The 21298-nt window shown below is 39.3% G+C and overlaps 1 long non-coding RNA gene across 1 annotated transcript in view; it reads left to right on the plus strand.

The window, feature by feature from the left end:
* Nucleotides 1-15068: 15068 nt before the first annotated feature.
* LOC104142439 (uncharacterized) overlaps nucleotides 15069-21298 on the plus strand; it is a 43735-nt gene continuing 37505 nt past the window's right edge. Inside the window, exons 1-2 of the long non-coding RNA XR_693712.2 lie at nucleotides 15069-15157; nucleotides 16570-16693. This is a non-coding gene — a long non-coding RNA (uncharacterized lncRNA). The remainder of the gene's footprint in view (nucleotides 15158-16569; nucleotides 16694-21298) is intronic.

The following is a 21298-nucleotide window of genomic DNA, read 5'->3' on the forward strand; positions in this document are numbered from 1 at the left end:
GACAGACAATTCAACTTTAGTACTTTGTTCTCTATCGGTTAATTATTCTGGATTTAAAAATGTATGTTTCAGATTTCAAATTAAATTTCTATTTCAAATTCAAATAATTCTGATATGCCAAATATGGCTTTATCTTCCGGATGAGCCATTCAAACCTCTATTATTTTAGCTCAATATAATTTTTCAGGTTGCATCTATGTGTGGGCTAAAGACATCTGAACTTTTCACATTGACAGATGATCTCACAGTTTTATGCCATTTGGATTTGAAGTTTCACCAGAAGAGATCCTGAGGTTTTTGCCTCTTCTAGACAGGCTTTTTATGCCTGCTTATGTCTGGAATCAAAAAATTACCCAATCTTTATGATGCAATTAGCATGAAACTGAATGCTTATCTTCCTGTCGTTCCCTCTACAAAATCATCACAGGTCATACTAGATTTTTTTTCTTACAAAACTCCTTTATGCCTTACTGGGGAGAGATGAATTTTGCATATCTACCCAACAGATCTTCATTTCTTGTTGACTGTTTATTATCAGAAAAAAATAAGCAAGTTTTTCTTTTGGTTTCCAGGAGACTGGAAGTGTACTTTGTACTTCAGGAATTAAAAAATAGTAATAATAAGACAGATGTAAATGCTCCCTGTTGGAAACTGGATGCATCAGGACATCCATATAGGCGCAGAGCTCCTATACCTCTAAATCGTGGCTTTATATTCATCTTAGGTCAGCAACAACTGGAAGTCTTTGGTGCATGATAGCTCTAAGGACAATATGTTTTTTTAAAAGTCACAGGTCTTATTCCAGGATCTGTTATGGTGTGTACTGGTCTACAGCACAAATCACCTCTCGTCAGCCTATTAGACTATGAATTTAATATTCATGTGGCAGTGTGCAGAGTGTTGGTGCTACTGTTCTGGCCATATTTGTTCTGAGACAAATTTTTTTATCTAAAGGCTGTAAAGCTAGTATCATACTCTCCCAGGAGGGCATCTGGAACATGATCTATGAAATGAAAGACAAAAAATGCGTACTTTGCACCCTCAAGGAGAAGCCAGATAATAGGTTTAGTGAATTATATATTCCTCAGAGAGGCTGTCCAGGGTATAGAAAGGTTTAGTTATCCGTTGTACACTGTCTATTCAATCTGTATTTTTCCTGGGGATTTATCAGTATTTATGCCACTTGGTAATATCTAGAACAGTAGTGGAGACAACAGTCATAAAAAAATCCACCAATTTTGAAGGCTTGATGTAGTTTTGATGAATTTTTCTGTTCTTGCAGCAGGGGTTGTCTTTAAGTCAGACACTCCAACCATTGTCTTCATCAATCTTCTGTTTCAAGTGTTGTGATAGAAATTTGGTAATTTCCATTCATTGTCCTTTCATGGGGGAAAATGGGAGACAGGTATCTCTGTCCTCAGTGTCCCAGGTTGAATCTGACTCCCTTCCATGGATGGTTAGCCTGCCAAGGCCTGATGGGCTCTGTCAGCCATCAGTTTTCTCTGTTAGGTGCAGCTGATCCATGACATTTTCTTCTTGTTACCTCTTTAACGTTTATTTTCTCTAAGCAGGACTTCTTCTATCTCTCCCACAGGCAAGGCACTCTTACTCTGTGTTCCTTCAGTTTGACATTGGTATTCCTAGTACGCTTCTGAAAGAGCAAATTATTGGGAACAGTTTCAAGTGATGAACAGTTTCAAGTAGAGCTAAATCTAAACTAGTGTTTTAGAAGGACAAGGTTATGTTATCTGTTATTTCAGCAGTCCTGCCCTCATCTCAATGAGATAAGAGAGTAACTAACACAAGAATAATGTGAGAAGTTAACAAAGAAGTCAGGAAATGCAAGAACTAGCAATTAGTCTTTAGCCAGGCATAATTTCCTTTTTCTTTCTTTTTTTTTTAATCTTATGTTTCCTTGTAGATTCTTTCTAAAAGGGCAGATCAGATCTTTCCTTTCCATGGTAGAAGCCTAGCCTGTCAGCACACTTGCAAGAGGCTGGCAAAGCGTAGCGGCCAGCTGGTGTTGAGAGGCAGGTTAGAAGAGCTAATCTTCATGAGCTTACAACTGTCAAATGGTGATAAAATATTACTTAGTGCTGTGAGTTGTGTAGCTTAGCAGGAAGCCATGAGGTGTCGTGGTTTGGATTGCGAGAAGTGCATGACAATTTCTCTTAAGCTTAAAAGAGAGTTGTTAAAATGTGTCCAGGGCAAGCAGGGAAAAATTTTCTGTGTGTGTATCTCTATCTCAGTTATTTTACCTATGTATGTGTCATTTCAGATCTCATGAGAGGTGCTGATTCGATAGCCTTAGTGTCTAGAATTATCAGATTATCTGCTGAACAATCCTGATAGCAACAAGGCAAGTTTCAATACAGCTGAAAGGGCTATTCTCCAGCTCAGTCTTTCTGCCCAGCTGGAATCAGATTTTCAAAGGCTCTTTGCTCTCTTTCAGGCACTCAGCTGAAGGCGAAAATTTGCCATCGGAAGTTCCAAAAGCTTCTGAAAATCTGGCCATTGATTTTGCCTAACTGAGCTCTGCTAATGAGGTCCGTGAGTCTCACTATTGATATTCTTAACGAAGTAGCCAATTTATGCCAGTCTTGGTGGTGGTTTCACTGATGATTTCACATTTGGCCACTACGAGCAAAACTGAAAAGAGTAAACTTGTTTAATTAAAGCCACAGTGCAGCCAAAATAACCTTGTGAGTGTCGTTTTATTAAGGTGGAGGTCACCGAAAACCTGCCCACACTCGCTCTTCTCACACGTCTGTCATCAAACTCAGTTTGCTCTTCACTGTCCAATTTCAACTACAGGGGACAAAACTGCTGCTACTTCATAAGTACAGTGCACAGACACTCTGCACTGGGTGCATTTTCATAAAGTATATCAAGATCCATTCTGTGCTCTCCTCCCCACCCCAAATTGCTTCTATGCTGTTTTTTCCTATACTGCTAGTAGAAAGAGATTAAAACCAGGAAAAATAGGCACATTGTAGAAAATATTTCTGGAACACTGTTGCTTTCTTGTAGATTGTATCAGTAACTGGCCAAATATTCATAACAGCTGTGTGTAAGAGAACATATTTACGTTTTTGACTGAAGAAATAATGAGGAGGAAGGATTATGATAAATCCATAGTTCTTTTCTCATTATGTGTCAGAAGCAAAGCTTTTTGAAATCACTGCACATTTCTTATTTGAAATCAAAGGAATTTTGTTTCTTTCATGAGATCACAAATTTTTACAAGCCCTAATCACAGAAGATAAATTCTATGGCCTAAATAGGTACCTATAAAAATTTTAAATAGTTAAATACATTTATGAATCTGACTCTGAAGGATGACTTGTTCCCAAAACCACATAAAAAGACTGTGAGTTCTAACACTCAGCTGAAGAACCCAGGCTCCTGCACTGCACCTAAGCATTCCACAAAAAACCCTGCTATGAACAATATATTTGGATTTAAAAGATTAATTCTTACTTACCGGGTTTTACGTTACCTTCCTGCCATTCATTAGGGGACAGACAGAGTCTCGTCATCTTGCTAACAGAGTCATTGCCATAGTTGTGGCATTAGAGTGAAAAATGAACGTGATGTATATGAAGAGTGGTTAGATTTGACACAAATCCAGAAAGATTACAATCTAATCCATTTTGCAGAATAGGGTCTCATATGTGGTATTTGAAATTAAGAAACATGAATCACTGTAAGCCTGTGCACTATATATAAGTCTGTCCTTAAAAAAAAACGTAATTGTATAGCCTCAAATGTTTATTTTTCCAAGCACCTTAAAAATAAAGTGAAAATATTTTTATAATCTTTGTAAAGTATGTTACAAATAAAAGCAAATCTAAAAATTCATAGGCTAAGTCACTTTCCCAGGTAGATAATGCCAGTCTCCCAGTGGTTCCACTGGGGATTCAATTCTTCCTTCCATAAGTTACTGAATTCTGTATTCTATATAATATGTACATTACTTCTTGCATCTGGGAACATTCTTCCCCCTAGAAAATGTTGTCTGAGTTGTTCCTATTGAAAGTACTGTAAAAAAAAAAAAACAGACAAGAATGGCTTTCTATTCATGACAAATCTTGAGTCTGGGAGACCAATATGTAATGTACGCTTAATACCAGAGCAGCCAGTACCTATAAAACAGAGGATGTATCCATACTAGATGATGGAGTGTCGCGCAGAGCTGCCCAAAGAAACTTAGGCTGTTACAGCTACATAGCATAGTACAGTTCCCTGCTACAGTACTAACTTGTATCTGAACTATCTGCTGTGAGGGAGAGCTTGAGAAATATAGTTAGAAGGCTGCGGGTTTTGAAACCACATGGTTTTGACAAGTTCTGGTGCCTATGCATTGCCTGCCCACGCCAATGTATTTCTGTCAGACACTCAACAGTATATGAAGTGAGAGACTTTCCCATGGCAGTGGGAAGGATTGTAGTCTCCTGACAAAAGCCTCTTGTGGCATAGATGTTGGACTGTGGAAGTCATAAGAAAATTTGCTGTGGTGCAAAAACTTGCAAAGCAAACATCTTGCAGAGCGTAGAGCTGGATTTTGCTGGCCATGGGCATTCTGTTTAAGGGCATCCTTTCTGTGCCTGACAGTGCTTAGTTCAGAGATTTATTGGTTACTATTTTCCTGTTTGGAGAGAAATGACTATCTGATACATTATTTGACAAACCTGGCAGCTAATTCTGGACATTAAAGGAGCTTCTCAGAGCTAGAGCTATTTCAAAGTAATTTACATTTCTTCTTCATAATTAAATGTCACTAGTTTAAACGTGAAAAATAAATGTTGTTTTTGGGGTGGCCTAAGTGTCTGATAATATCTTCCAAATGACTCATGGAGAAGTAAAATCTTTTCTGGGGGCAAGGGAAACCACCCCTCCTGCAATCACTCTGGCTTCATCACCATATATTAGCTCATGTTATGCAGTCTTCCGAGGCTTCCTGTGGCATTCACAGTTCAGCATGGACTTTCCTGGGAAGAGTTTCCCAGTAGATGGTAAACTTGTCAAAGGTTAGGTGAGGTTGGTTTATTTCTAAGCTTTTCCATTGAAGTTTGAGGTGACCCAGAGCCTTAATATTGCAACTTTAAAACAAGATTAATAATACCTGCCAACCTCACAGGAGCGTTATGAAGATAATTGCATGAGGGTAGCCAGCTATACCAAGACCAGGCTGCACAGACATCTAAAGTTGTGTCTCTGTTGTGGAACAGGGTATCACTGCAGCACAGGGAGACTAGGTTAAATTACTTTAAACTAGTTTGCTTAAGCGCCAAGAGCAATGAAGTTTAGTATCCTAAAATTCAGCCCAAATTAATGGTGAAATACCAATTCCCTGTTGAGTCTTATAGGTCACGCTGAATCTCATTGCTGTGACTTTAGTAGTATTAGCCATTTAAAGATAGCTCAGGCATGCCTTCCCAAGCTGCAGCTGTGCCACTCAGAGTAGGCTCAACCCTTTTCTCTCACCTTTTTTCCTGGGACTCAGATCTATATAAGAAACCCAAAGAAATTTGCATGGAAGACCTAACTCTCATTCCCTCTCACCCTGCGAGAGTTATTCCATTGAAATAAACAGGATAGAGGCATAGCTTATCAAAGTATATAGCCTACAAATTTGGTTCTTCAAGTCTGTGAGGAAATAGGTTAATAGAGCCCCACAGAACTACCCACTGTGACTACAAAATTTGTGGGCAACACAAATCAGCTCTTCAGAAATGATGTTTTCCGAAAGTGGTGATACAGATATAGAAATAATTCAAGCCATAGTTAGTTCAGGCTGACCTGGAACTTCCAAAATGAAAATAAAGCCAGATCACAGTTACAGAAGTTTTAAGAACAATTTAGGCTAGGAATTTCAGAATTTTCACCTTACATTCGTCAAAAAAAAACCCACTCAGAATACTTCCGTGATTACAGAAAAAATAAATAAATATGAGAAAATATATATGAATGTAGCAATTCCTTTGTTTTCAGTATTTTCTAACTGCAGGATGTATCCTGTTTTCATGCCCAGATATTGATAATTTACAAATAAAATTACTTATGAAGAAAAAGAAACAGCCAAGATTAGAGACAATCCTAGCAGCACTCTCCATAAATAGCATGTTTCTCAAAGCGGTTCATCAGCTGCTCTGAATAATCTTGTTTCTGTATCAATATGGGATCAAAGACAGTGAACTAGAAAGACTTGACAAAGATATTAGCACATTGTCTGAAATGGCAGCCCCACTCTGAGTGTTAAGAACATAATGCAGTGTTTGATAGACCAGGACAGGGCTTTCCACTGCTAATTAAGAGAGAGGTGGGGCTGGCTGTCTTTCAATATCACACACAGCACTTGCTGACACAGGAAAGGGTGCTATTTTTCACACCTTATGCCAGACACATCAGCAAGGGAGAATTTTTAGAAATTTTAATGAGGGGCTATCATTCCTATTGATCATTTATATCTTTCTAAGGTAGGCAGAACAAGATTTCAGTAACTAAACTATCAGTTCGTCCTTGTTTTAAGGGAATCAACACTTCTCAAAATCTCTTCTGACACCAGGTTGCCTGCAGGGCAACATGAAATAAGCAAAATCTCTCCATGTCGTCCTGGAATGACCACAACCTCTTCAGGCTCTTCATATTCCATGACAACCTCTTACGGTCCAGGAGAGCAATGAGCCAGGAGGATTTACCAGTTCCTAGCCATGGCCCCATCAAAAGAGCCATGCCCTTTTCTGATCGCAGGAGTTTATTATAGCCACAAACAGGATATTCCCTTATCTTATTTCACTTGCGTAACACAGAGCTGAGCGAAGAGTCCAATGGACTATACAGTTGTTTTCCAAGAACCCATAAACATTTTGGACTATGTGGCTGCGCTGTGTAAGAACAATATCCATGTAGTCCATCTGCAGCATTGCCCAAAAAACACAGGAAGCATATATTGTATTTGTCCCTAATATTCTTCCAGCCCCTAGCAATTTTCAGCTCAGTGCCCCCACCGAGTTAGACATGTTTTTGATGTTTTTAGTGACCCTCAATGGATTTTTCCTCTGTGAGCTTGTCCAGTCCCCCTCAAATCCATTGTTTGTGTCCAGCTCCCTGTGGACTCCTGCCTTGTGTTCTTTACCTGAGGACTGAGGTTACCTGGAGAAACACACAACAAAAAAAGAGATGACGGAAGGACGAGTTCATTCCTGCCTCCCAACAAACTAACTTACTGTCTGTAAGTGCAATGACATTTGAGTCAAATGAGATATCATCTGATATATTTAAAGGGATTTAAATTGTTTGTGATCACACAAACACACACTAAGGTGGAGTAAGGTGGATTGTCAGTACACATTCTATACTGCATGACACCTGTCCAGTTATTAATATTCAGCTACTTGTGCCTTCACCTGCAATCTGTAAGATAGGGTCAAAACTCTCACTTGCCATGGTATTGTAATGGTAAATAAATATTAAACACATTAACATGCTCAACTTCTGCACTGATGTACAGATGGATAGCAAATGTTGATGTTTTCCCTGAAGGAAACCAGCAGGCATAAAGCTGACAGAGCATAGACTTCCTTATGACTGCCAGCTACCATGGAGACCAAGGCATATAGTGACAGAACTGGTCTGTGTGTTACCTGGTGTTTAATGCTTGTCTGCCTCACATGAGAACTGCAAGTTCTAATTAAACAGCAAAATATTCCTTACAAAGTTCTTTTAAGGGTAGGCCAGGAGATACCATGTTAGTGCGATTCGTAACATGTTTACGGGATTTTCCCATAAACATTAGCAGCTCAGCAGGTTCTTATAACCCTGAAAAGTCACATTGACTTCATTGTGGCATAAACTACAGCCAAGAAATTATGCTTGCGGAGCCTAATAATTAGAATTATTATTACTATTCTTATGACCCGCAGTGCAGTGAAAGAACTATTGGCCATGTCTACATCCTTGCTACTTCACATTCTGCCACCCTAATTGTTTTGTATGTGGAGTCTTTGTCTGCACAACTGAGCACTAGAAGAAGAAAAGCTGATTAGCTTCTTATTCATTTGATGACAATATTCTGCACTCAACAATGATTTTACAGTAACAGTTTTGGAGGGACTTCCCAAACAAGTGGTTTTTTTTTTACATCCTATTTTATGCAAATTCCTTCCTCTCAAAGATAAGTAATGGCCTGGCACTCCCATAAATATAATGCATGCCCAAACCACAAAAGCAGCATGTACCCAGAAATTATTTTCCCCTCACAGAGGGAATTTGTGTATGATTCTCTTAAAAATGCACTTGTACCCTTGGAGCTGGCCTCCAGAGCAAATCAAATGTATGACATCAGCCTTTTTATGCCTTTTATGATAATTTCCAAAAGTAATTGGTGCTCATTAACATTAAACTGGCTATAAAAATGTACTTTAGAGTGTATCATGAACGGGTAGGAGCATTTTCAGGGTTTTTTATTCTTTTATGGTTCCTACATGGCACAAAAAGATAGTGGAAGAAAAGAAATATAAGGGTCGAGAAGCCTGGGAGTTGTTTTATTTCATAGGTTTGCACAACACATCCAAGGAGGAGCTATAAAAGGAAGTAGTATGGAACTAAAAAGAAAAAAAGAAAAAATTCTTTTTATGACTCCACTCACTGTCTTAGGTGAGAAGCTATAAATCAGCAGCAAGGTCATAGCAATAGGTCACAAAACAGGTCAGCCTAACACAGACAGGATTTAACTCTGGCATGGCCATGGGAAACTTTTGATACTGTTGCTTTTGCTTTGTGTGGAGTAAAGTATTCAGGGTGTCAGTGGGACTGAGGGTAGTCTGCGCAACAGCAGAACCCCATACACCATGAGGGTAGGCTGTCTTCCTCTCTCGCCCTCCCTCCTTTTTCCCTTTCTTCCAGCTGGCTCATGATCACTGGCTATGGAAGGAAAGAAGGAAGCGAGGGAGGAAGGGAGGCAGGCCTAGGTCTGCCTAGTTTGAATGTGCCTCTCCCTCTCCAAAACATATTTCTTTTTCTGAATGCATCACAACTCAAGCACTGCAATAGGATTTAGCCCAACAGAACCCAACATCCATGTAGCAGCCCACCATTGTTCAGTGGAACTTCACCTGAGTCCACTGGTTTGCCTGTCTGGGCCCACTTGAGGCCCATGACCCAAGGTGCTTGTCTCTTAATAAACACGGAGTGACATAGTGTTCTACTTCTCACCAGAAAAAGATGTTACCCCCTCTTTTCCCTTATGCAATATATTAACATGACCTGTGTTACTTTACCTTCTTTGTAATGCAGTTTTTATGGGGTATTATTATTACTGGCTTTCATGATGTTAATCAATGTCATGTATTTTGACAAGAGTTCTAAGTCTACTAAACCTATCTAACTTGTTGTTTGCAACTTGTTATTGATTCAAGCCCTTTGCCGGACCTTGAGAAAAAAATGAGACAGATAATGAGTTGTGTGGCCTCTCTAAAAGCCATTTTCTTCAAAGGTCTTGTGCGGGTAACTCCTTACTCTCTTTTTTCACATGGGTTTATCTTTCCCATCTGCTGCTTCCAAGTGAGAAAAAAAAGAACTATAGAAAATACATATTCCCATTTTTATCACTGGAAAGAAATACAGTGTTGCCATAGGGACAAGACAGAAGAAGAGCTCTCCATTGAGAATAGGCAGCAGCCTGTGGAAGAGACACTAGCAGGATTCATCTGAGCTTGACCCACTATGGCTCCATCCATTCAAAACTGCCATTCCCACAAACTCTTCAGGGTACTCGTACAGAATTGCAAAGCTGATTTGGCCTGGCTTCCTGTCTCCTCCTTGGTTCCCCTGCAGCAGGCAGCATATTGAACTCACATTGCACTTTTTAGGCTTGGTTGTTGTATGTATGACTTAGGTTGTATCTTAAAGGTACTGCATGCTTGGGCTTATCTAGATGATTTCATTTTCCATGATGAGGGACAACTTCTTCCATTAGTACAGTGAAGGAGACATAAAATTCATCTTGTCTGTGGAGGAATAATTAAATACATTTTCAGGATCATGCTAGTGTCATCTTGATTCCATACCAGTGCCTTCACGTGGCTTGTGGCCACATCTGAGCTTTCTCATACCTACTAGGATGAGGTAAAAGATAGGAGATAATAAATCAAGTCTCTAGATGTAGCACAGGCAGGTCTTCATACCATCTGTCCATAGTGTCCAGCGCTCAGCAAATAGCCACTTGCAACTCAGCTGGGTGGAGAGGGTAGAGTGTATGGGCATTTCAGGGCAAAACAAAGTAAGTTGGTTTAAAGCCTAGTGAAATCGATTTATTTTAATTTGTTTGACTGTTCTCCAAAGCACAGTAGAAATGTTCAGCTAGTCAGTAACACTTGAGAACGCCTAAAAAATCTACTACCTACTTGTCTGCTAGTTGTCATTCCACACCAAAGATAGGTTAACTGAATCTTGAAGCTCTTCTGCTCTGACTTAGGGCACTAAGCCTAGCCTAAAGCATCTTTAGCATTAAGCTTAATTACACTGTTTGACTTTGCAGTGAAAGCACTTGCACAGTCAGCCATAGCTGAAAAACTGGTTAGGAAGTTGCAAGTGGTTAGGGACTGACTTCCAGCTGAAACTTCATGAATAACTGCGCACCCATTGCAGTGCTCAGAGTCCAACAAGATGCTACTGAAAGAGATTTCAACCCACCTACTTGACTTCAGGGGAGAGGGGTTGAGATCATTCACATGGTTGCTTACAGCTGTGAGGAGAGTTAAGAAGCTGTTTCCTCTCTGCTGCAAGGCTATATCGGGCTCAGCAGTGTAGACAGGCTGAGCACACACCGATTTGTCAAATGGGAATCGCAGAATCACGGAATCATTTAGGTTGGAAGGGACCTCTGGAGATCATCTAGTCCAACCTCCCTGCTCAAGCAGGGTCCTCTAGAGCATATTATCCAGGATCACATCCAGACGGGTTTTGAATATCTGCAGGGAAGGAGACTCCACTACCTCTCTGGGCAACCTGTTCCAATGCTCTGTCACCCTCACAGTGAAGAAGTTTTTTCTCAGGTTCAGATGGAACTTCCTGTGGTTCAGTTTGTGCCCATTGCCTCTTGTCCTGTTGCTGGGCACCACGGAGAAGAGACTGGCCTCATCCTCTTGACACTCCCCCTTCAGATACTTATACACGTTGATGAGATCACCTCTCAGTCTTCTCTTCTCCAGGCTGAACAGGCCCAGCTTTCTCAGCCTTTCTTCAGAGGAGAGATGCTCCAGTCCCCTCATCCTCTTTGTAGCCCTCCGCTGGACTCTCTCCCATAGTGCCATGTGTCTCTTGTACTGGGGAGCCCAGAATTGGACACAGTACTCCAGGGGAGGCCTCACCAGGGCTGAATAGAGGGGCAGGATCACCTCCCTCGACCTGCTGGCAACACTCTGCCTAATGCACCCCAGGATACCGTTGGCCTTCTTGGCCACAAGGGCACACTGCTGGCTCATGCTTAACTTGTTGTCCACCAGCACGCAAATTTGATGCGATTGACAGGCATGATGCAAGAATACAGTCTAAACCAGCCATAGCCGGAGTGCCTCAGCAACTGGCGCGGCAGCGTGATATACGTTCTCCGCCACAGGGGAGGGGAAAGGAGAGGGACTGGACTTTGCGGGGAGGCATTGCTTGTTGTGTAGGAAGGCACTCAGGTACTACAAAGCTGAAGGGAGTAACAAGACAGTCTGCATAAAACAGACTACAGTTTGAGAGAAAAATGAGATCTCACAATAAATTTTTCAAATCTGCTTTCATGAAGAATGAAATAGTTTGCTGTGGTGACATCACATTATTATCCCTGGGTATTAGAGTTAACACCTCATGGAAACAAATGGGGCAGTTCACTCAAGTGCTATTGTCCAGCTCTCTGCAGACACATAAAAACATTGCATCTTTTATCTTCAGCTCACACTGAGGGGCTTGTCTTTACCATGGTTACCCTCTAGGCAGTTTCTTTTTGCAGCAAGCTGGTGAAGAAAACAAAAGATTCAGAGCTATATCGACACTGTCCACTATCATGTACTCCTGACCAGCCCATGTCTTTCTTGTAGGTACCAGTGGAAAAAAAAAAAAAAAAAGCAGACATTTTTCCTGCTGGTGGAAAATCAGGTAAATGCTTACAATAGATATCAAAGTACAATTCTTCATGACTACCTAGAACTTTAATAAAAATCTCCTTTGCATCCCTTCCCGAAAGGTACAGGATCAAACAGCTATGAAGATATTTAATCAGACAGCTATTTAACCAAATACAATATGTCAGACTGCATAGCAGCCTCCCAAGCAGGTTAAATTAAATAACCACATTTCAAGAGCAGACAGTGGTTTTTTTGTCTGTTTGTTTGTTTGTTTGTTTAGTTAAGCAGGTGAAGCAGCCTGTGGAAGTGAGTGCATGTCAGGTATATATGCCTACATCTGAACATGTGTTTCAAAAATTGCTAAATCAAGGCCTTAATGGTGATGGGCATAATAAACAGGTGACCCTAAATTATGGAGCCTGTACATACAGACATACAGACAAACATAGCTAGCATCAGCAATGCACTCCTCCCAATCCCCCCCCACACTGTTTTGTTGGCTACAATGAAAAGAAAAGGTTATAGGAGTTAAAAGACAGGTTTATGCTGTTATGCTGTTTATTTGTTCATTTTTTAACAAGTTAGTCCTGCTTTCGTGAGAAAGCCCAGGATTATGTCAGTTAACACCAGCAGTTGTGTTTTCTGTGACAGAGACTTCCCCATGGCGTCTGGAAGGGGACTATCATAATTAGGTAGCCTACCAAATATTAGTGTGATAAAGGAAAACTTCTCTTTTATTTCTGCGTTGTTGAGCTGGTGCTAAAACTTCAAATGCAATATAGCATACAGTCCAGTCACCTGGGTTCAGAAAAGATGGATTCAGAGTAAAACAGGCACAGATGAGTATTGCTAGAAAGATCAGGAAAACGGAGACGATAAAAGCTTGGTTTGTTTAGCCTAGCAATATGGAGACTGAGGAGAGTTAGGTGGTTACTGCTGGAAAGTGCATTAGCAGTTGAAGTGAATTAAAGGCTGAGGTGAATATCAAGAAAAAGAGACTAAGACAAGTTCTAACACACGGTGACTGTGTGGGAAATAGCAAGTAGGAATGAGCTGGCCATGAATGTATGTTGGTAATTAGAAAAATGTTTTCCATTTACCAGAGATGTGCTCTTCTGCAGAAACCTTCCAGCTAAGTCACACAACTACACGTTGTTGATACGTTTTGGGCTGAGTTTCTATGCCATGGTTTCTGGGAATAGCAGAAGACTGGATTCCTAACTTCCCTCATTAGGTGAGAAAATCAAAGCCATAGTATGTAAACAGTTGAGAAATCAAGCTAATAAACTAAGCTCTATTAATGAACTAAACTTGTATCTAGCCACATCAGTTTGTTCCAGAGATACTGCATTGATATTAGACAGTTCCAAAAGAAAATAGCATTACTTGCAGGTTATTGGTTAGACTGCCAACTGCAGTGTTTTGATTTTGGTTATCTGGTGATCTGTAGATCTGGGTGAGAAATACTTTTTTGCCCTTGAAAATATTCTATAAATATAGTTTTGTTGTTGTTTTGCATATTCCTTCCTCCTTTTTATTAGATTTTCTCAAAAACAAGAACAAAACAGGTAATTTTTGAAATTAAAAAAGCAGGAAACACTTTCCATTGAACAGAGATTTTGTTTATTTTTAATTAAAATGCCCATTAATTTTAAAGTTTGTTTTCAATCAAAGGGCAGTTTAAAGAGTTTTTTTCTTTTTTTCATATTCAATCCATGTCTTTTGGAGATCAGCTGTTGCAAGAGGTTTGCTGCCTGTCATCTCTGATTTTCATAATTTAATATATATGTTTCAAGGGAGCCCTGACCAATTGAAAATATTCAGATGTTCTGTGCCTGTGCTAAAAAACAGAAGAAAAGATTGAACGAATATGTACTACCTTCACAGCAGTAGACAGCCTCTGCTGCATTTGCTCATTACTGCACACAGAATTATAAACTACAAGGTAACTCTTTTTTGGCACCTGGGCTTGCTTTAAACAAAAACTTCACTCATACTCCTTTCCTTGTATCAGTCGATTACTAAAGCTTCCTTGCCCTTATTTTTTTCCTGTTTATCTGTTCTCTGTCTGTCCTTCTCTCCCGGCCTATGCCCAAATCATTTCTCCTTGAAATTAACAACTTGGAGCATTTCTCGCCTGGTAAGAGTCAGACAGGCAACACAATGGGGCTCTGTAACAGTGTCTAATACAGGAAAGTGTATTCTGACAACACCCTTCATTTGCAGAGTGCAAACCCTACTGGGATTGTTTGATCTGGTGCTGTTTTAAGAATAATTTAGGATTCAGGCAATAATTGAAAAGCAAACCATTCTGAGTTCCCTAATTACATGAAGGGACAAGACTCAGAAATCTAAGCGCTCAAGATCATATAGAGAAATGAGAATGAGCAATTGGGAGGTCAGAGGAATTATCTTCTCTGTTCACCACTTTACAAAGCAAATATCTTTCAAATAGTGATAACAATATCTTTTCAAATAGCGATAGTAAAGGCTTACCTGACTTGTATTTTGTAAAGACACTTTATAAAGGGTTCTGCAGTAGATATGTTTGTGGTTTGAAGCATTGCAGCCATTTTAATGGAAAGGAGAGACACCAATGAAGAAACAGAAACCAAAGGATCTTGCTGAAATACAGGTTTCTCTCTTCTTTCAGTAGAACCAAGAAATGCCCTCACGGACAGCTTGAAGTTCTAGGTTCTATAGTTAAAGTGGATAACATGTGACCTGCTGACAAAGTGTGTGTTAATTAATTGCCATCTCAGTTTCAGACATCACAGGGAATCAAATAGATAGATAAGAGGCAGCAGTTTTTCAGCTGGTTTTTACTCTCCCTAGTTACTCTACGACACTGGTGCATAACATAAACTTTGAGATTCTATAAAAAAACCTGTAAAAGCATGCATCTAGGAATAATTTAATCTAATTCACTGCATTGGTGTTTTTGGAAACAGTGTCAAATTCTGTGGAACATTCATTTATGAAAGAAAACTAGGAAAGGGGTCAAACTGTATGCTGTCAGGGCAGTCAAGCTGTTCCAGAAATAGGTAAGCAATTCTTGTGTATTATAAATGCATAACTGTGCTCTTTGAAACTGAAAAAAAAAGTCCAAAAAAGGTCATTTAATCATACCTTTCCTTTTTGATAAATGTCCTACACTGTTTGGTTCTAAAGCACAAAGTCTGCATTATCAAATCTCTTGAGATGGTCAGCTCTTCTGGGGTGAAGGTGAGTTAAAAGTTTCAGGGGTAATTGCTTAAGTTGTGGCCTAGCTTTCCAATTTGTTCCCCAGATCACACAATAGGAACTTGGCAAAGAAACTGAAAGTCCTGCAGTATGTTTAATATTGAGTTGGTTTAAAAGAGTGAGAGGGATAGCAAGTCCCTTTATAGGTTTATGAATCTGCCATCAGTTTAGTAATTGCTATGAAATTAGAACACTTGCATGTATGAAAGGTGGGGAGGTGTGTGTTGTTAATAAACCGTAGCTGAGCTTGAAATGTACTGGTAAAGGTGTTCTAGTTCAAACAGAAATTAATTCAGGTCTTTTACTCTGTGCTATGTAGAAGGCTATACTGGATGATCACTCCATCCTTTCTAGCTTTGTAACATATGAATCTGGAAATTAACTCTATCTTGTATAATTATGAGTATATCAAATGTTTTAAATCAGTGTCAGAGTTCGTCAGTACAATAGCAATAGGAGATGTCTTATTCTGTTTTTTCCAATAAAGCTGATAGATTAGTATTCTCATGCTCATTGAGTCCTTCACCTCTTTATTAATATGACATGGGTGTAGGGAAAGCCAGCTGGGGAGACAGTGGTTTTTGTGGGGGTTGACCACTGTCCTTTCAGAGTTGGACCCTTTGACCCATTAACTGATGTGAATCGCAGCTCCCAGGTGTATGTGTTTTCCTGACATTGCTGATCTGTTTTCATTCTCAGCCAGAGACCTAATGGGGGGAGACTGGGTATTCCTTGAGCTCTATCCTGGTTTACCAATCTTCCAGCTTCCTTTTAAAAGTTTTCCTCCAGATGCCAGGACCAAGTAATATCCTCCATTTCTGTGTATTTTATATAACTCTAGGCTGTTTTCCTACTTTGACCTGATGGGTGCTAATTGCCTATAGAAGTGTTATCTGATATCAGCTGCTCAGGCATGATGGGAGCTGTTCAAGTCCTTCTTGACTCTGAGGCCGTTTTGGATTATTCCCACTATGTGCAGTCTGAGTTATTCATAATCAAGACCCAGTGCTCCATGAATTTTGGCATGCCAGTAGGTTTTTCTCTTCCCATAATAGTATGTGTGACAGGAACAGGAGAAACAACTGGATAAAAGAGGCAGAGAAACAGATTTTTTTACACATATCAAAGTAAGGATTATTTTTTAAATGCCTGTGTTTGAGACATTTTGTTGCTGTTTCTGCAGTTATTTTTGAGAACTATTCTGTATTTCTAGGAGTGTGCTTGAATCAGAAGAGCTGAAATATGGCATTGGCAGCATGTAGATTTTGATTCACTCCTCTCACTGGCGAAGTCCGCCTCTCCCTATGCAATGCTGAAGGAATATATTCGTGCTCATGGTAAGTGACTAACAAGTGAAATGAGAGAATGATGTTGGCTCTCCCCTTTTCACTTCGTGTTTATGAAATACTTGCTAAAGAAATAACCAACACCATCATTTTTAAAAATATTTTTCTTCTGAACATTCCATGTGATGGTTTTCAGGTCGATTGCTAACTAACTTGCACAGGGAGACTGATATTGAACAACAGGAATAGAGTGTAAGAAAATCTACTGAACTGCATTTTTTTGCTTCCATTGACTCTGTTCACCCTCACAGATGTGGCCACAACTTTTCAACTGATAAAATGGAAGAAACTGAGATACTTTTAAATGAAATTAATGCACTTGTCTTCTTCTCTGTGGAGACTGTTTGTTTAGATGTAGGGAGAAATAAGCATAATAGGAATGTTTTTCTACTTCCAAGTTGAAAGCTAATAGGCCGTGCCACTGCAGTAGAGACGTGTAAGATTAAGCAAATAAATCATGCCATTACCCAGCAAAATATGCTCTGAGTAAAACAACTGGTTTTGAACACTGGACTTGCCAAATGTCAGCAAAACCCAGACAGGTGACTTGAAATACAATCTTACTTTAACGAGGCACTTGTAAAGAGTTCTGTTGATTTGTTTCAAGTATATATTTACTATCTTGTGCCAGACAATGCAGATTTCCAGGCTTTGAGATTAACAAAGACAACAATATTTATCTTATCTGTAATTTGGAGACAATAGCAACATTAAAAATCAAAAGACATGTATTCTACAGAATACAGCTAGCAAAAGGAAATATCTGTGATTTTAACCTCTGCCTTCGGCCTCACTATAATCCTGATGGCTCTCCCATTACGGCCCACAAGCTTTGCCACTGACTTTCACCACCAGAAAAAATGTTTCATACCAAACTCATCATCTTGTTAATGCAGTGAAGTACAAGATCAAGTTGATTACATGGCATTATATCATTTGTTATCTCATACCAGGCAATACACTGGTATCTCTCAGTTTAGTCGTAATGCGTCCTTGTATGTTTTTGCATATGTGAGCAAAGGATCCTTTAGATCCCTTCACAAAACTGATGAGATACCAGAACTACCTCAAGGCAGCAGGCAAATCAGGTAACAGTTTTGCGTGAGCTGAAAGATCAGGATTGTCTCCTCCTTGTCCCATTGTCTCCTCCAGACAATGGGAGAAGGGGCAACGGAGGAGAGACAGGCAAAGATTTCTCCCAAGGAAAATAGACCCTTCCTAGCCCCCTTCCTCAGCACCATGAATCCCTTCCTCTCCCACATTCCACCTGTTCCAAAGCTCTGCTGGATCCCCCAGTTTTTCTCAAGTGTCTGAGAGACCTAAAGAGCTTTGAGGACTCTCCTGATTGATAACTATATAAGAGCAAAGAGAACATTTGTTCATAAGCTGCTGTGGACTCACGTAATGCATCTTTTCCTCTGCCAAATGCTTTCCCCTGGGATTAATACTATTACTGAGAATATTAAAGACATTAATTATTTCTACTTCTGTTTGGTAACTCTTTACAATGAATTTGATGTCTCTTTCTTGTTTAAGTAACAGTCATTAAATAAGACAGTGTCTTTTTAGTTGCTGAACACTCTGCTCTCAGTTCAGCCACATTTTAGGACATCTGCCAGGAACGTTCACAGATTTAAAGTTAAGCAGATGCTTAAGTGTTCTTTCTGGATAAGAGACAGTGATTAGAATTTTGCAGGACCAACAAATTAGGATCCTAATACATCACTGGATAGGAAGCCATAATTGAACAACACTTATGATGATGTCTAAATTGCTTTCTGGATAAGATTCCTTGCCCATTAATAGTTATATTCCCTATATTTTAAGTAAATGTGAAATAATTAAACTTTAATTAACTACAGAAATGCTGAAAAGCTATAAATATTTAACAAGTTACAGCACAGAATAAATTAGTACTTACAAGGATAGCCCTATATAATTGTTTCTCTTCTTTGCGGATAATGAAATTACTTAATTTACTGCTGACAGGCATGTAAACTACTATTTGGATTCAGAATATATAAGTGGGCAGTGAGAAATGCTATTTAGAAATCTCTGTCTGAAAACAGATAATGTTAGTATTTGGAGACCTTCGCTACATATTTATCCATCTCCTTTCTGCTACAGCTCTACTGGGTATCGAATGTGACAAATCATCACCTTTTAAATTCAGAGCTTTAAGAGTTCAGGGATATTCTAATTTGTGACCTCACTCTGAAGCATTAGAAACAAAGAGAGAATGGGAGAGAGATGGATGCAATCTGTAAAATAAAGAATCTACTTAAAAACTAATCCAACGTTTAGGGGATATTCACAGCCGGGCTTGTGGCTCTAGTAGTGTCTTTACAACCTTTACAGGTTGGTCCCCTGAATTCCTTCAGACTATCCCCCTGTCTTTCCATCCCTGACCCGAGAGACAAAGAAGCCCAGAGTTAGCTCTCACCTAGAACACTGGCCTTAGTAAACTTTAAGACCACCTTCTCCAAGACACAATTGATCCTGCCTCAAGGAATCAGAGGACACTCAGTGTGCTCCCACTTACAAAGAACCAGGTCCCTTATCACAGCGGTGGCAAGCCATTGGTATCAACAGAAATCTGTGCTGGCACCAACCACATGGTACTTAGTGCAAGACTTTTAACCTTGCATTTGGACTAGACTTCACAAAGTTCCATCGTTATTGATTTACCGGTACAGGTACCTCACTTTCCACTCCCTGCAGGGACATATATGAAATGATACTAGCAGAAAACTGATATGGAGTATGTAAGATGAGCCCTAAATATCTTTACAGAACATGAGATGTGCATGAATATAGATATTCAGTAGGCAATATAGATAGATATTATCCGTCAGTTTGTGTCTGGTTTCCTCTTGCTGATAGAGTGATCACTTTTCAGAGGTGGAACACTTCACTTTTGGTTCTAATAGGCCTTTTATTCATTGACTTCAGTGGTCAATTTGGGACAGCGGTTGAGGATCTGGCCTTACTTTTCACTGTAGCATTTCTTGTAAGATTTCAGATTTAACTTTCCATGAGAAAACACCTCAGGAAATCATGCATTCCTTGTTCTTTTTGAATCTCTGCATATGAGTATCACTATCATTCCCCTAAAACATGTACCCCAAAAGAGAGATTATGCTCAAGGCCTATCCTTAATAAACGTTTGGTGTTTATATATATATATATATATACACACACACACATATATACATATATATATATACATATATATATATATTTGTTTATATAACTATATAAATATATATAAAAATATATAAAAACAAATACACAAGCTATATTAAAAATGAACCTTTTCCAGCTAAAGCTATATTAAAAGTGAACCTTCTCCAGCTATTCCTTTCCTTGACCATAAGCTAGCGCCATTTCACAAATAATAAATGCGTTGGCTGGACTACAGATTAAAGTAATCACATAAAGGCTGTGACCACAGTACATTGGTAATGATGTGCGCAACTACTACTGCTAGTGTATTTCAAAGGAGGTGCCAGTGTAGGCATCTGGGATCCAAGAGTCCTACCATGTGTTTTTGACGAAAGCTGACCCCAGAGTATTTTGGCACTGTTGGATCAAAGCAACAGAGTTCAGTAAATTATATTGGCTAAAGCAAACCAAAGAAAAGCCTTGGGAGGGGGAGAAATCACACAAAGGCATTTTGATTTTGCATTTCTAAAAATATTGCTTGTAAATATACTTGATTTCTACTTTTTTTGGCCTACAAACTTGGCTTCTCTCATACCTTTTGACTGTCTCTGGTACTCTGGTAGAGTATCAGGTACTCTAAATATGTTTAAATGAAAGAGAGAGAGAGACACTAAAGAGCCACTGAGATGTTCTCTTTAATCTAAAATGATTTTTCCCCCTGGTTTGCAGGAACTCTTTATCAGTTAAGCAGTAACATCTGCCTCACTGTTCTCCCTCCTACCCATTACTCACAGTGGCAACAGCCCCCAAAAGTAGTTACTTATGTCATTGTCAGTTAACATGCTCATGAAACATGAGAACTTGAAATCTCATGTATGCTCTAGGCCTTAAATATTTACTATACTGTCTTAGGATAACAAGAACTACAGACATGAGAAGTATCAAGTTTTTAAACCTGAGCTCCACCCAGTTTTGTGTAGGTTCTGCCCTAGACCATTCTCCGTAATACAGGGCAGTGTCACATACGACGGGTACACACTGTATTGGCCAAAACCAAAGAGAATGCTTATTCTGAAGAATCACAAAGATATCTTAGGTCCTTTCCATCCAGATACATATACGGTGAATATTGGAAGACTATCCATCATTCATTCATTTCTCCTGATAAGATATATTCAAGTAAGCTGCATTAGCTTGTTTGTTTTCTTTCTTATTTCTTTCTCCCTCCTTCCCTCACCACCAGGATAACTGAAGGAAGAGAATTAAGGTCTAATCAAAACAGCACTAATTTGATGGAAAATGTCCTCTTAACTTCAAAGATCATTGAATCAGGCCTTGTTATATAAAATGTCTGTGACAGATCTGGGAACTGAACCTACTTATAATTGAACCCCTGTTCAATACCATAATCACTCATTGTAAAAATACAAA

Source organism: Struthio camelus, chromosome 7 (genome assembly GCF_040807025.1).
Source record: "Struthio camelus isolate bStrCam1 chromosome 7, bStrCam1.hap1, whole genome shotgun sequence".
Taxonomy (NCBI): Eukaryota; Metazoa; Chordata; class Aves; order Struthioniformes; family Struthionidae; genus Struthio; species Struthio camelus.